The 13326-nt window shown below is 33.7% G+C and overlaps 1 long non-coding RNA gene across 1 annotated transcript in view; it reads left to right on the top strand.

The window, feature by feature from the left end:
- The window catches only part of LOC137614787 (uncharacterized), a 283769-nt gene extending 272167 nt beyond the window's left edge, over positions 1 to 11602 (top strand). Inside the window, exon 3 of the long non-coding RNA XR_011039157.1 lies at positions 11498 to 11602. This is a non-coding gene — a long non-coding RNA (uncharacterized lncRNA). The remainder of the gene's footprint in view (positions 1 to 11497) is intronic.
- Positions 11603 to 13326: the final 1724 nt, after the last annotated feature.

The raw sequence follows: 13326 nt of genomic DNA, 5'->3' as shown, positions 1-13326 counted from the left end.
GTGAGGTGGAGTCTTATTGATGGCGAATTGATCGTTAGTAATGCGAGATGGAATCGTATTGATGGCGATTTAATGGTTAGTAGTGCGAGGGGGAATCCTATTGATGGCGAATGATCGTTAGTTATGCGAGATGGAATCGTATTGATGGCGATTTAATCGTTAGTAATGCGAGGTGGAGTCTTATTGATCGTTAGTAATGCGAGATGGAATCGTATTGATGGCGATTTAATCGTTAGTAATGCGAGGTGGAGTCTTATTGATCGTTAGTAATGCGAGATGGAATCGTATTGATGGCGATTTAATCGTTAGTAATGCGAGGTGGAGTCTTATTGATCGTTAGTAATGCGAGATGGAATCGTATTGATGGCGATTTAATCGTTAGTAGTGCGAGGGGGAATCCTATTGATGGCGAATGATCGTTAGTAATGCGAGATGGAATCGTAATGATGGCGATCTCATCGTCAGTAATGCGAAGTGGAGTCGTAGTGAGCAAAATTTTGACGGTTATGACATGCCAGGGCTTGAATTGCCGTCGTTTCACTGCCCTAATAGCAATAGAGTCCCCGATGACGACGTAAGTGAACCATTCTTTAGACATCAGTCGAGTCTTATTTACTTACAAAATAGTCAAATTATTCTTCTAAAAGAAAAAAAAACATTATCCATTTGAGATACTAATGCTAGAGAGTTATTGGTTCCTTTGACTGGCCAGACAGTACTACATTGGCTCCTTCTCTCTGGTTATAGCTCATTTCAGCTTTGTCGACACATACAAAGAATAGCCTGGCCTATTCTTTACACATTCTCCTCTTTCCTCATACATTTGACAACACTGAAATTACCAAAAAATTCTTCTTCTCTCAAGAGGTTAACTACTGCACTGTAATTGTTCAGTGGCTACTTTCCTCTTGATAATGGTAGAAGAGACTCTCTAGCTATAGTAAGCAACTCTTCCAGGAGAAGGACCTCCAAAATCAAAACATCGTTTTCTAGTCTTTGGGTAGTGCCATAGCCTCTGTACCATGGTCTTCCACTGTCTTGGGTTAGAGATCTCTTTATTGAGGGTACACTTGAGCACACTATTCTATCTTGTTTCTCTTCCTCTCGTTATTTTGATGTTTTTATTCTCTCGTTATTTTCAAGTTTTTTATGGTTTATATATGAAAGATTTATTTTGATGTTATTATTGTTCTTAAACTTCATTTGTAGTTTTTCTTTATTTCCTTTCCTCACTGGGCTATTTTCCCTGTTGGAGCCCTTGGGCTTAAAGCATCCCGAGTTTCCAACTAGGGTTGTAGCTTAGCAAGTAATGATAATAATAATAATAATAATAATAATAGTAATAATAATAATAATAATAGCTAATTCACCAAATACAAAGGATTACATTGATGACCTATGTAATTTCAGAGGTCCTCATTCTGTGTTGCTTAGCTCCTTCAAAAGTAATTGAATGATTTTCCTTCGTTCTTCTACTTTTGTATTACAGATTTTTAAGCGGAATGCCTTTTACACTAATTTCTCCAGATAACAAAATCTCGCATACTTTATAAATTAAGATTTTAATAGTTTTATTCAACTTTTTACAATAGTTTGGGTTTAGGGAAAAATAAAAGAAAATTAATTTGCTTACCCCGCACACAAACATACATATATATATATATATATATATATATATATATATATATATATATATATATATATATATATATACAGGTGTATATATATATACACACATATATATGTGTATATATATGTATATATGCATATATGTCTATATATATATATATATATATAAATATATATATATATATATATACATATATATATATATATATATATATATACTGTATATACATATACTGTATATGGTAGTAAAATTTTTATATTTTCACCTAAACTAATACTATTGATTATGTTTAATTGTGTGTATTTCTTATATATATATATATATATATATATATATATATATATATATATATATATATATATATTTATATAATATATATATATATATATATATATATATATATATATATGTGTGTGTGTGTGTGTGTGTGTGTATGTGTGTGTCGTCTATGTGTAAATATATGGTTATATATACATATATATGTACACACATATGTATATATATATATATATAATATATATATATATATATATAATATATATACATATACATAACTGAAGTTAATTATACTCAGTCTCCAAATAATTTAGCCTTCAGCGAAATGTTGACCCGGTAACTTAATGACAGGACCAAGTTTCCGAAAATTACTCATTTTTTCTCTCTCTCTCTCTCTCCCTCTCTCTCTCACTCTCTCTCCTCTCTCTCTCTCTCTCCTCTCTCATCTCTCTCATCTCTCTCTCTCTCTCTCTCTCAGGCAGAAATACTTGAAAATTTGAACTCCGGAGATAAGCTATCCTTCAGTCTCCATTCTTTTGAGAAGCTTCCTTTAACCAGGCAAACCGCTATATAGCCATGAACATTACTTCCCTCAATGGGCTTGAGCGGCATCTCTCTCTCTCTCTCTCTCTCTCTCTCTCTCTCTCTCTCTCTCTCTCTCTCTCTCGTATTTAGCGAGTATAATTCAGTCAATCGTTCCTGAGTCCTTTAGGCGTAAATGTGTCCTACATGTAATCGCTGTAGGTCACTTCATTAAAAAATATATATTTTTTATCTCAAATCCTGCACTCGTGAGTTTTTTACCTTTGCTTTGCACCAGCATGAGTATGAGTGTATGTACACCCTTGATAGCCTATGTTTGATTAGTGAAAATATCTCTTGTGTTTTAACTGGAGGTGACAGCTTTTTAGGATACGACTGGTAAAGGGTAAATTGAAATCAGATGAACATCACAAAATACAAAAAGCTTGGAATTAGAAAGTCTTTTTTTCATAAATTGTATTTTGATTTACTTATATCTTTAAAATGTCTTTTAATGCATCCGTAGTCAAACTGATGAGAAGATTGTTAAGCGCATAACTTTGATAACCGAAGAAATAACACAATCACGGTCTAGGTATAAGTATCTCAAACGTGAACATACTGATGAAATTGGAAAAAAAAAACGTTTTGAAACATGATGTTACAGAAACAAAACCATAAGTTTAAAATGACTCATTTTACATCTGCATGACAGATTTTGATTAGATATAGGTACATGCTTAAATCGTGAGCTATTACCACTCACATCAAGCTCCCAAAGCCTGTTGAAAATGTTTAAACACTGGTCACAAAACTTTAGTGCCGACATCTTCCGAGTATCATTGTTGGTCGCCCATCAAAGTTCTAACTAATCATCATCTCCTCTTACTCCTTATTGACGCAAAGGGCCTCTGGTTAGATTACGCCAGTAGACTCTATCTTGAGTTTTTTAATTCAATACTTCTCCATTTATCATCTCCTACTTCGCGTTTCATAGTCCTCATCCATGTAGGGTCTGGGTATTCCAACTATTCTAGTGCCTTTTGGAGCCCAGTTGAACGTTTGGTTGAACTAATCTCTCTTGTGTGTAGATTGCCTTACCTTGTGTAAGATACAGGCTCTAATCTCTCTTGGGGAGTGAGAAGAGCATGCCCAAACCATCTCCATCTACCCACTCATCATGGAGATAGTTTGGGCATGCTCTGACTAATGCCAGTTTTAATTTATTTTACTTAACAAATCAGAAAACAGGAGATTTTTTAAGTCCACAAATTAAATCAATAATTTCAAGAAAACTGCAAAACCCCTTTCATCACCTTCTCTAAATTTAGAAACTGCACGCCGTGTCACACTCATCTCGTTTCATAGGTAGTTTTATTTCGTTATAAATATGAACAACGAAATAAAAGGGAGGCAGAATGAGAACCAGTTTTTTCATTCTTGGATTTATGGGGAAGCTATTGGGATAATGGTGCAACTCTGATTGCTGGATAAGGGGAAAAAATCTGCTCCTTCGGAGGAAAAAAAGTTACGACATTTGTGGTGATTGTGGAAAGGCTGTCACAGCTGACATCGATTTGGTAAAAGAGGATTTGAGTTTTATTAAGCAATTAAGCAATAGAGAGAGAGAGAGAGAGAGGAGAGAGAGAGAGAGAGAGAGAGAGAGAGAGAGAGAGAGAAGAGAGAGAGAGAGAGAGAGAGAGGAGAGATGAGAGAGAGGAGAGAGAGAATCTTCGGAATTTTGGAAATACTCGTAAAAACTAGTATGTATAAGATAATAGATTCTCATTCTATGAGAGAGAGAGAGGAGAGAGAGAGAGAGAGAGAGAGAGAGAGAGAGAGAGATGAGAGAGAGAGAGAGAGAGAGAGACGAGAGAGAGAGGAAAATTAACAAAGGAACTGAAAACATTTCATCTCCATAACTCAATATGTATGTGTGAGAGAGAGAGAGAGAATCTGATAACATTTTATCTTCATAAACCAGTTGAGAGAGAGAGAGAGAGAGAGAGAGAGAGAGAGAGAGAGAGAGAGAGAGAATCTGAAAATATTTTATCTATAAACCAGCATGTGAGAGAGAGAAAGAGATAGAGAGAAATTAAGTCTGAAGAATATTCACTTCTTTAAACCAATATGAGAGAGAGAGAGAGAGAGAGAGAGAGAGAGAGAGAGAGAGAGAGAGAGAGAGAGAGAGAGAGAGAGAGAGAGAGAGAGAGATAGTATGAAAACATTTTATCTTTATAAACCACTATGTGAGAGAGAAAGATAGAAATTAAGGAAGAATCTGAAAAATATTCATTTCTATAAACCAGCATGTGAGAGAGAGAGAGAGAGAGAGAGATGAGAGAGGAGAGAGAGAGAGAGAGGAGAGGAGAGGAGAGAGAGAGAGAGAATCTAATAATATTTTATCTTTATAAACCATTATGTGAGAGAGAGAGAGAGAGAGAGATGAGAGAGAGAGAGAGAGAGAGGAGGAGAGAGGAGAGAGAGAGAGAGAGGAGAATCTGAAAATATTTTATCTATAAAACCAGCATGTGAGAGAGAGAAAGAGATAGAGAGAAATTAAGTCTGAAGAATATTCACTTCTTTAAACCAATATGAGAGAGGAGAGAGAGAGAGAGAGAGAGAGAGAGAGAGAGAGAGAGAGAGAGAGGAGAGAGAGAGAGAGATAGTATGAAAACATTTTATCTTTATAAACCACTATGTGAGAGAGAAAGATAGAAATTAAGGAAGAATCTGAAAAATATTCATTTCTATAAACCAGCATGTGTGAGAGAGAGGAGAGAGAGAGAGAGAGGAGAGAGAGAGAGATGAGAGAGAGAATCTAATAATATTTTATCTTTATAAACCATTATGTGAGAGAGAGAGAGAGAGAGAGAGAGAGAGAGAGAGAGAGAGAGAGAGAGAGAGAGAGAGAGATAGTATGAAAACATTTTATCTTCATAAACCACTATGTGAGAGAGAAAGATAGAAATTAAGGAAGAATCTGAAAAATATTCATTTCTATAAACCAGCATGTGAGAGAGAGAGAGAGAGAGAGAGTGAGAGAGAGAGAGAGAGAGAGAGAGAGAGAGAGAGAATCTAATAATATTTTATCTTTATAAACCATTATGTGAGAGAGAGAGAGAGAGAGAGAGAGGAGAGAGAGAGAGAGAGAGAGAGAGAGAGAGAGAGAGAGAGAGAGAGAGAGGAGATTAGAGAAAGGTAGGAGTTATTTCTAAGGCCAAGCAGCGGAATACCCCATATCACGGGTGGTCGGCTGCCGAAATTACTCCCTGGCTCCTGGATCGACTTTGGGGTTTGTCTTCACTAATTCCTGTCTGCGTCTCTTCCTACAATCTCTTCCATTTCTTCGTCTGTCTTCTCTTCCATACCTCTATTTACCTTCTCTTATTCTGTAAATTCCTTGTTTGATATCTATACAAATCATGGTCTGTCACTGATGACCATAATTCTTGCAACGCAAGTTCATAGCACTAGATTATTTAATCATTTCTCTGTTTCCCCCCTATTCCCCCTAAAACCCTATTTGGAAAAACAAGATGCTATAAGCCAGAGGGCTCCAACAAGGAAATAAGGAAATATATAAACTTCAAGAGAAGTAATAAACAAACAAAATAGAATATTTTAAGACCAGCAACAAACCCTTGTGTTTTATGATTATCGCATTCCCCTATTATTCCTTTCGGTATTCCCCTACCGCAATCCCATCCTTCCAGCATTTCCAGTTATTTTAATCTGTCCATTTCTATCGCCATCCATCGCCGAGCGATAAAAGGTGGACCGGAGTGCATCTTTAAGCTCGGTGTAGGCAGGTATGCCTGTACGTGGCAGATATGGTTGATGGCAAAGGTATTTGGAGATATGTTCCACGGATTAATAATAATAATAATAATAACAATAATAATAATAATAATAATAATAATAATAATAATAATAATAATATATTTCGGAGAACACAGTTGCCTTACTGTCATATATATATATATATATATATATATATATATATATATATATATATATATATATATATATATTATATATAATCTTCCTCGACACGCTCAGTGGCTTTGCCAGACATATAACTAATCGGTATCTTCCCGTCCCTGGGGTAAGGGGGAGGAGAGGAGTAGTCATACCCTGACCATACCGTCCCTGGGGTAAGGGGGAGGAGAGGAGTAGTCATACCCTGACCATAGGGATTACCCCGGGAGGTTTAGTAGAAAACCATGATCTCCCACAAATCTGTCCATGTGTTTGCATATTTAAAGATTTTAGGCTTAATTTTTGACGGATCATGTGCACTTCTAACAATATCTAGGAGAGATGACAACCCCCTCCCCCCTATCTTTTAGAAGATACTTATTGAAATTAACATATTTATCGCCATTTAGGAATTTTATCAACGAAAACCTATTTATATTTTTAATCTATTATAAAAAAAGAGGCGCGCACCTGTAATAATTATCACCAGGCAATCATAATATTTCCTAATCCCTAATTGGACACAATTATAACTAGCCCAGTAAGGGCATCCAATAACAAAAACGAATATCTCGGTGCTAGTCTTAGCATAAATAATAGGGTTGTTGTGGCCTATGTGGTAACGTCCCTGACTGGTAAACAACAGACTGGGGTTCGAGTCCCGATCATACTCGTGAGTTTCTTTGGTCGCTGTAATCTCACCATCCTTATGAGCTAAGGATAGCGGGTTTGGGGGAGCCTATAGGTCTATTTGATGAGTCATCAGCTGCCATTGCCTGCCCTCCTTGGTCCTAGCTTGGGTGGAGAGAGGGCTTGGCCGCTGATCATATGGTCAATCTACTGCATTGTTCTGCTTGCTAGGGCATGTCACATTCCCGTACCTCCATCATTCACGAGCGGACTTTAAAACTTTAATTATTCATCGTTTGCAGGCCGAGCGAGAGAAATGTCGAAAGGAATATTTCCACGATAGACAGCCAATTGAGTTTCAGATATCATTACTGGCTCATTAGTAGTAACTGATCTCTCGGGCGCTCGAATTTGTGCTTTTTCGACCTGGGCGTTTAATTCGTTATCATGTTATCTTCATCTCCACGATTTTCTCTTTATTTCACATGTGAGTATTCTATTCTGTGGAGACTGTTTTCGAGTTGATAATTCCTTTTGAACAATAATAATAATAATAATAATAATAATTAATAATAATAATAATAATATAAATAATAATAATAATAATAATAATAATAATAATAATAATAATCTATATTCTATTCTGTGGAGACTGCTTTCCGAATTGATAACTCCTTTTGAATAATAATAATAATAATAATAATAATAATAATAATAATAATAATTTGTCTGTCTATTTATCCATCTTCTTATATATTCATCTATCTATCTATCTATCTATCTATATATCTATCTATCTGTCTGTCTAATTATGTGTATTCTGTTTAGTTTCATGTCTACTTAATAACTCCCAATGAATAATAATAATAATAATAATAATAATAATAATAATAATAATAATAATGATAATAATAATAATAATAATAATAATAATAGATGTTTTATCTATTACCCGTCTTTTTACCTATCTACCTTATCATTTTTGATGGGTATCAAATAACATCATAAACATCAAAGAGACTCCTAAAGAAAGATAGAACAACCAAGGATTGAACATCATTTCCTGAGCTAGTTAATAACACCTTTTTAATCGGCTACTAATAACGTTTATCTATTAATCCATCTGTTTATCTACCTAATCATTTTTTCGTGGGCATCGAATAACATCATAAACATCAAAGAGACTCCTAAAGAGAGATAGATTATCAAGGGATTGAACATTATTTTCTGAGCTGATAATAATGTTTATCTATTTATCCATATTTCTATCTGTCTTATCGTCAATTTTTCATAGATATCGAATAACATCATAAACATCAAAGAGCCTTCAAAAAAAAAAAAAAAAAAAAATATCAAAATGGGATTTGGAGAACTGAACACGATTTTCAGAGTAGCACATTGAATACAGAATCAAGATGGTATGAAGAACGCAGAAAAGACAAAAAAAAAAAAAAAAAAAAAAAAAAAAAATTCTTAGATGTCACGAAATGAGGCGTGACAGTTACTCTGGGGACAGAGATTCCCGGAGACATCCCCCTTCCCCAGCAATTACGCCACGTTAACGTAGTTATGTTTTGGAGAGAAAAGACGAATATTTTTTTTTCTAGGTTGGGTTTTTTTTTCTTATTTTTATTTATTCTTTTTTTTTTTTTTTTTTTTTTTTTTTTTTTTTTTTTTGACCGAGCGAGACGAGACGGACAGGCGACTTGTCTTGAATTTCCAGGGGAAAGATTCAGAATATATTCGGATGATATGTTTTAAAAGACGGTTTTTAAAAAACACTTTTAGATGTAATGTACGTATTGGTAATATTTTAAGAATTTCTAAACCTTTGATGATCAAAATGGAGATATGTAAAAAGTTTAAACTTGCAGCAAATGCTTTTATGTTTAAAAGGCTGACATTAATCATTTTATAGTTTATATATGAAAGATCTGATTTAATGTCGTTACTGTTCTTATAGTATTCTATTTAGATTGTTCATTACTTCTCATATAGTTTATTTATTTCCTCATTTCCTTTTCTCGCGGGACTATTTTCCCTGTTCGAGCCCTTGGGCTTTTAGCATGAATGAGAAAACATTTTAAATGAAATGTCATTTTAATAATATCTTTATAATGTTACAACTATGACATCGATTAAATAAAAAAGTAATATATCAAAAGGATTAACTATGCATTATCACAAGAAAGATAATCGAAAATACATTCAGATTTATAACGTAGGAAGCTATAATACACATTTATTGTTATTATTATTGTTATTATTATTATTGTTATTATCATTATTATTATTATCATTATTATTATTATTATTATTATTATTATTATTGATGTTGTTGTTGTATATGTTAATTATTATTGTTGTTGATGTTGTTGTTGTTGTTGCTGCTGTTGTTGTTGTAGTTAATTATTGTTGTTGTTATTATAGCTAAGCAACAACTCTAATTGGAAAAGCAGGGTGTTTTAGGGCTAGGACCTCCAAGAGGGAAAATTACCTTAATGAGGAACGGAAATAAATAAACTACAAGAGAAGTAATGAACAATTAAAATATTTAATAACAGTAACAACATTAAAATTAGAACTTTTATGTATAAACTATAAAAAGATACTTTTGTCAGCCTTTTCAACAAAATCATTCGCCGAAAGTTTGAACTTTTGAACTTCCTCTGATTCAACTACCTGATTAGGAAGATCATTCTACAAACAGAAGTCCATAATTATCATTCCCATTCCATTTTGAACAATCCTCCCCTACTTCCATCCTTGAGCTGTGTAGTTTCCCGGAACCTGACCTTATTCTTCAAAAAAAAGTCTTTTTTATCTTCTTTTTTCATTCTAGGATTTGTCTTGTACACCACTACCGCCTCAGGGAAGTTATTCAACAAGGCCGATGGTTTTGATATGACCCCATTTCTATTCATAAGCCTTTCTCTTTCATCGTCTGTGTTTTCAAATAGCTTACGCCGCCTTGCAGTTGGAGTTATTATTGTTATTATTATTGCTAGGTAAACTACGACGCTAGTTGGAAAAGCAGGATGCTATAAGCACAAAGGCTTCAAATAGGGAAAAAATAGCACTTTGAGGATAGGAAATAAGCGTTCATCTTCAGGCACGCTATTCTACCTTATTTCTCTTCCTCTTGTTTTTATAGTTTATATAGGAAGATCTATTTTAATGTTGTTATTGTTCTTGAAATATCTTATTCTAATTTGTTCATTGCTTCTCTTGTAGTTTATTTATTTCCTTATTTCCTTTCCTCACTAGATTATTTATCCCTGATGGGCCTCTTGGGCATAATTATAGGTTCCTGCTTTTTCAACTAGGGTTATAGCTTACTTAATAATAATAATAATAATAATAATAATAATAATAATAATAATAATAATAATAATAATAGTAATATAATAATAATAATAATAATAATAATAATAATAATAATAAACAAACTATATATGAGAAGTAATGAATAAGAATATATAAAATATCTTAAGATCAGTAACAACGTTAAAATGATCTGCCATATATAGCTATGAAGAGAGATTAGAGAGTTAGTTTAAGAGAGGGTTAGTATTTTAATGGAAAATCAGATTGAATGCGCAATCTAATGTCCGCATGTAGCCCAGATAAAAAAACTGTCTCTAATTCTCTCTTACAGAAAGCGATATTCAGATCAAGTATGAATAAGGCCAGCAAAAAATGCATAAGCAGCTACCACGAAGAAGGAACTTGTTGAATTTCTGAATTCTGAACCTAATTAGAACCTTTCTGGATATGTTTCTCTAGAGGAACATATTCAGTAACCGGAATTGTGACCTCCACATGGCAAGTGAAAGGTTGAATTCGTCTTTCATATGCTAAAATTAATACCCAAACAGAATGTGGTTATTGAAAAAAATAAAAAAGACTTAATTTGTTATATGGCAGAGAATAATAGTTACGTAATTAATTTTGCTCTCTCTCTCTCTCTCTCTCTCTCTCTCTCTCTCTCTCTCTCTCTCTCTCTCTCTCTCTCTCTCTCAATTGAGATTGTGATGGCCATATGCTTATCATTGCAGAAATCCAAAGTTCATTCTAAAGAATTTCTCATAAAAAAATAATCGTAATCTGTGAAGGAAAAAAGGTGAAAACATTAATCTGCGATTTTATTTCAATAAATATTAATAATCAATTGATTGTTTTTTAATTTTTATATTTTTATTTTGAGTTTTTTTTTTAAGTGATGTTAATACCTGCCGTTTACTGCTTGATATAATTAATTTCTTTTCCTTTTTTTCAGAACCACTTTTCCATTTTACTTAGATTTTCTATGTATCTTCTTTTCAACGAAACGATTCATACTCTTTCCAAAATGTACCTATTCTATTGTTAAAGAAAGCTATTTTCTATTATCTAATTACAATACATTGCTATTTTCGCAATTTCCTATTATTTATCTTCTTTTGTTTGTCTTTGTAGGGGAGAGCCGAACGTAAGAAAGATGCAGATAAGGATGCTTTACATATTTTGTAAGAGAATACGAGGGTTAATTACAGTAAGTACAAATTTATCGTTCCATCTGTATTTATAAGGATTGTTAAAATGGATTTAGTCGTGAAGACATCAATACGTTGATATAAAACCCTTTCTTCCATAAAACTGGAATGTAAAAGGAAAACAGTCAGACACTTGGGATCATCTTCAAACCCTCTGAAGTTTTATTCAAGACAATATTGATTCGGAAGATATTTAATTTTGTATTAAAACTTCCTTTTATATGGTTAGCTCAAAAGCGTTAGGGTGAACTGGTACCGGAGAGTATTTTGGTATTGGCGAGATTGCTCTCCTTGAAATCATGATTGCGCAGTTTCAAGACAATGCTACAATAATTGCCACTATAAAGTCGGTTCTTGGCAAGCAAATTCGGGAATTTCCGTTACTATATACAGAATATATGAAATAGACTTATTAAAATAGCACATGGAAGTGAAATAAGAGAGATAGGCTTGATTGGAAGTTAATATGGTAGAATCGCATCGGTTTATATATACATAAAGTCCAGGCAAAAAGGGCATAAAAACATAACAGGCAATTTCATGTTTAACCGACAACCGGTTCTGTTAACAGTTAACGGTGAGAAAAACAGACATGTTTATTCAGGTCCCTATCAGTGCGAGGGGAGAGCGAAGATACAAAGCATAATATATATATAAAAAAAAGAAGTGTTAATGTGTACGATCGTGTGACACACGGTTGGTACACTACACTAACTATAGTGTTGTAGTAGATCTCATTCTTACAGCAGATTTAGGACTATAATAGTTATAGTAACTCAGTAAGTAAAATGGTGCGATCTCTTTTAAATTACTGTGCTGTGGTAACCTTATTACGACAAAGACCTTATAGGTTAATGGGTTCTTTCGGTGTATTTACCATATCATTATCATACAGGAATAAACGATTGTATTATGATACTTCTGAGTATTTAGCTATACTTGCGGATACCTTTGAAAGACAACGTTTTTTTCTATTATCTATAACTGTAAGAGAAATTACTCGACTATCATATGTGGATAAGATCATGGTGAGGGGTAGATGGAGATGGTTTGGGCGAGCTCTTCACACTCCCCAAGAGAGATTAGTTCACCAAACTATCAACTGGTTTCCAAAATGCACTAGAAGAGTTGGAAGACCCAGGCCCACATGGCTGAGGACTATGAAGCGTGAAGTATGAGATGATGAAGGGAGAATATTGAATTAAAAGATCAAGATAGAGATGACTTTGCGTCAATTGGCGTAGGAGGGGATGATAATTATCTAAAACCGGCATTTTCTTCGGTATCTACCTCCAATTTAGGAGACTAGCTAATTAGTTTGGTTGTTTGAAAGTCTGATTGTAGCGGCAAAAATCCCGCCTAGATTTTTAAGAAAAACATATCAAAGGTAACCATTGTAACTGGAAATGCATCCTAAGATTTTGATAGAGAGAAGATTATAACATTTATTTTGGATTCCTCAGCCTTGGACATTGGTATCTCTCAGTTCCCTTTCTTCCGCTTACATTGTAGTAACCCAGCCATGTCAGTAGTAGGGAATTTTATAATTTCCCTTTTGGCCTGTCCTTTCGTCCAATCGAAACCTTCCATTAACGTCACAAATATAGATCATTGCATAGTACTTGTCTTTCGTAGCATCGACATTCTTATGAGATGTATCACAACTACAATACTGGGAACCAGAGATTTTTTTTTTTTTTTTCGGTTTTACTGTTCTCGAAAAATTTTATTTTAATTTTTTATTATTTCTCT

Source organism: Palaemon carinicauda, chromosome 21, assembly GCF_036898095.1.
Source record: "Palaemon carinicauda isolate YSFRI2023 chromosome 21, ASM3689809v2, whole genome shotgun sequence".
Taxonomy (NCBI): domain Eukaryota; kingdom Metazoa; phylum Arthropoda; class Malacostraca; order Decapoda; family Palaemonidae; genus Palaemon; species Palaemon carinicauda.
This window is presented reverse-complemented; position numbering and strand designations above follow the sequence as displayed.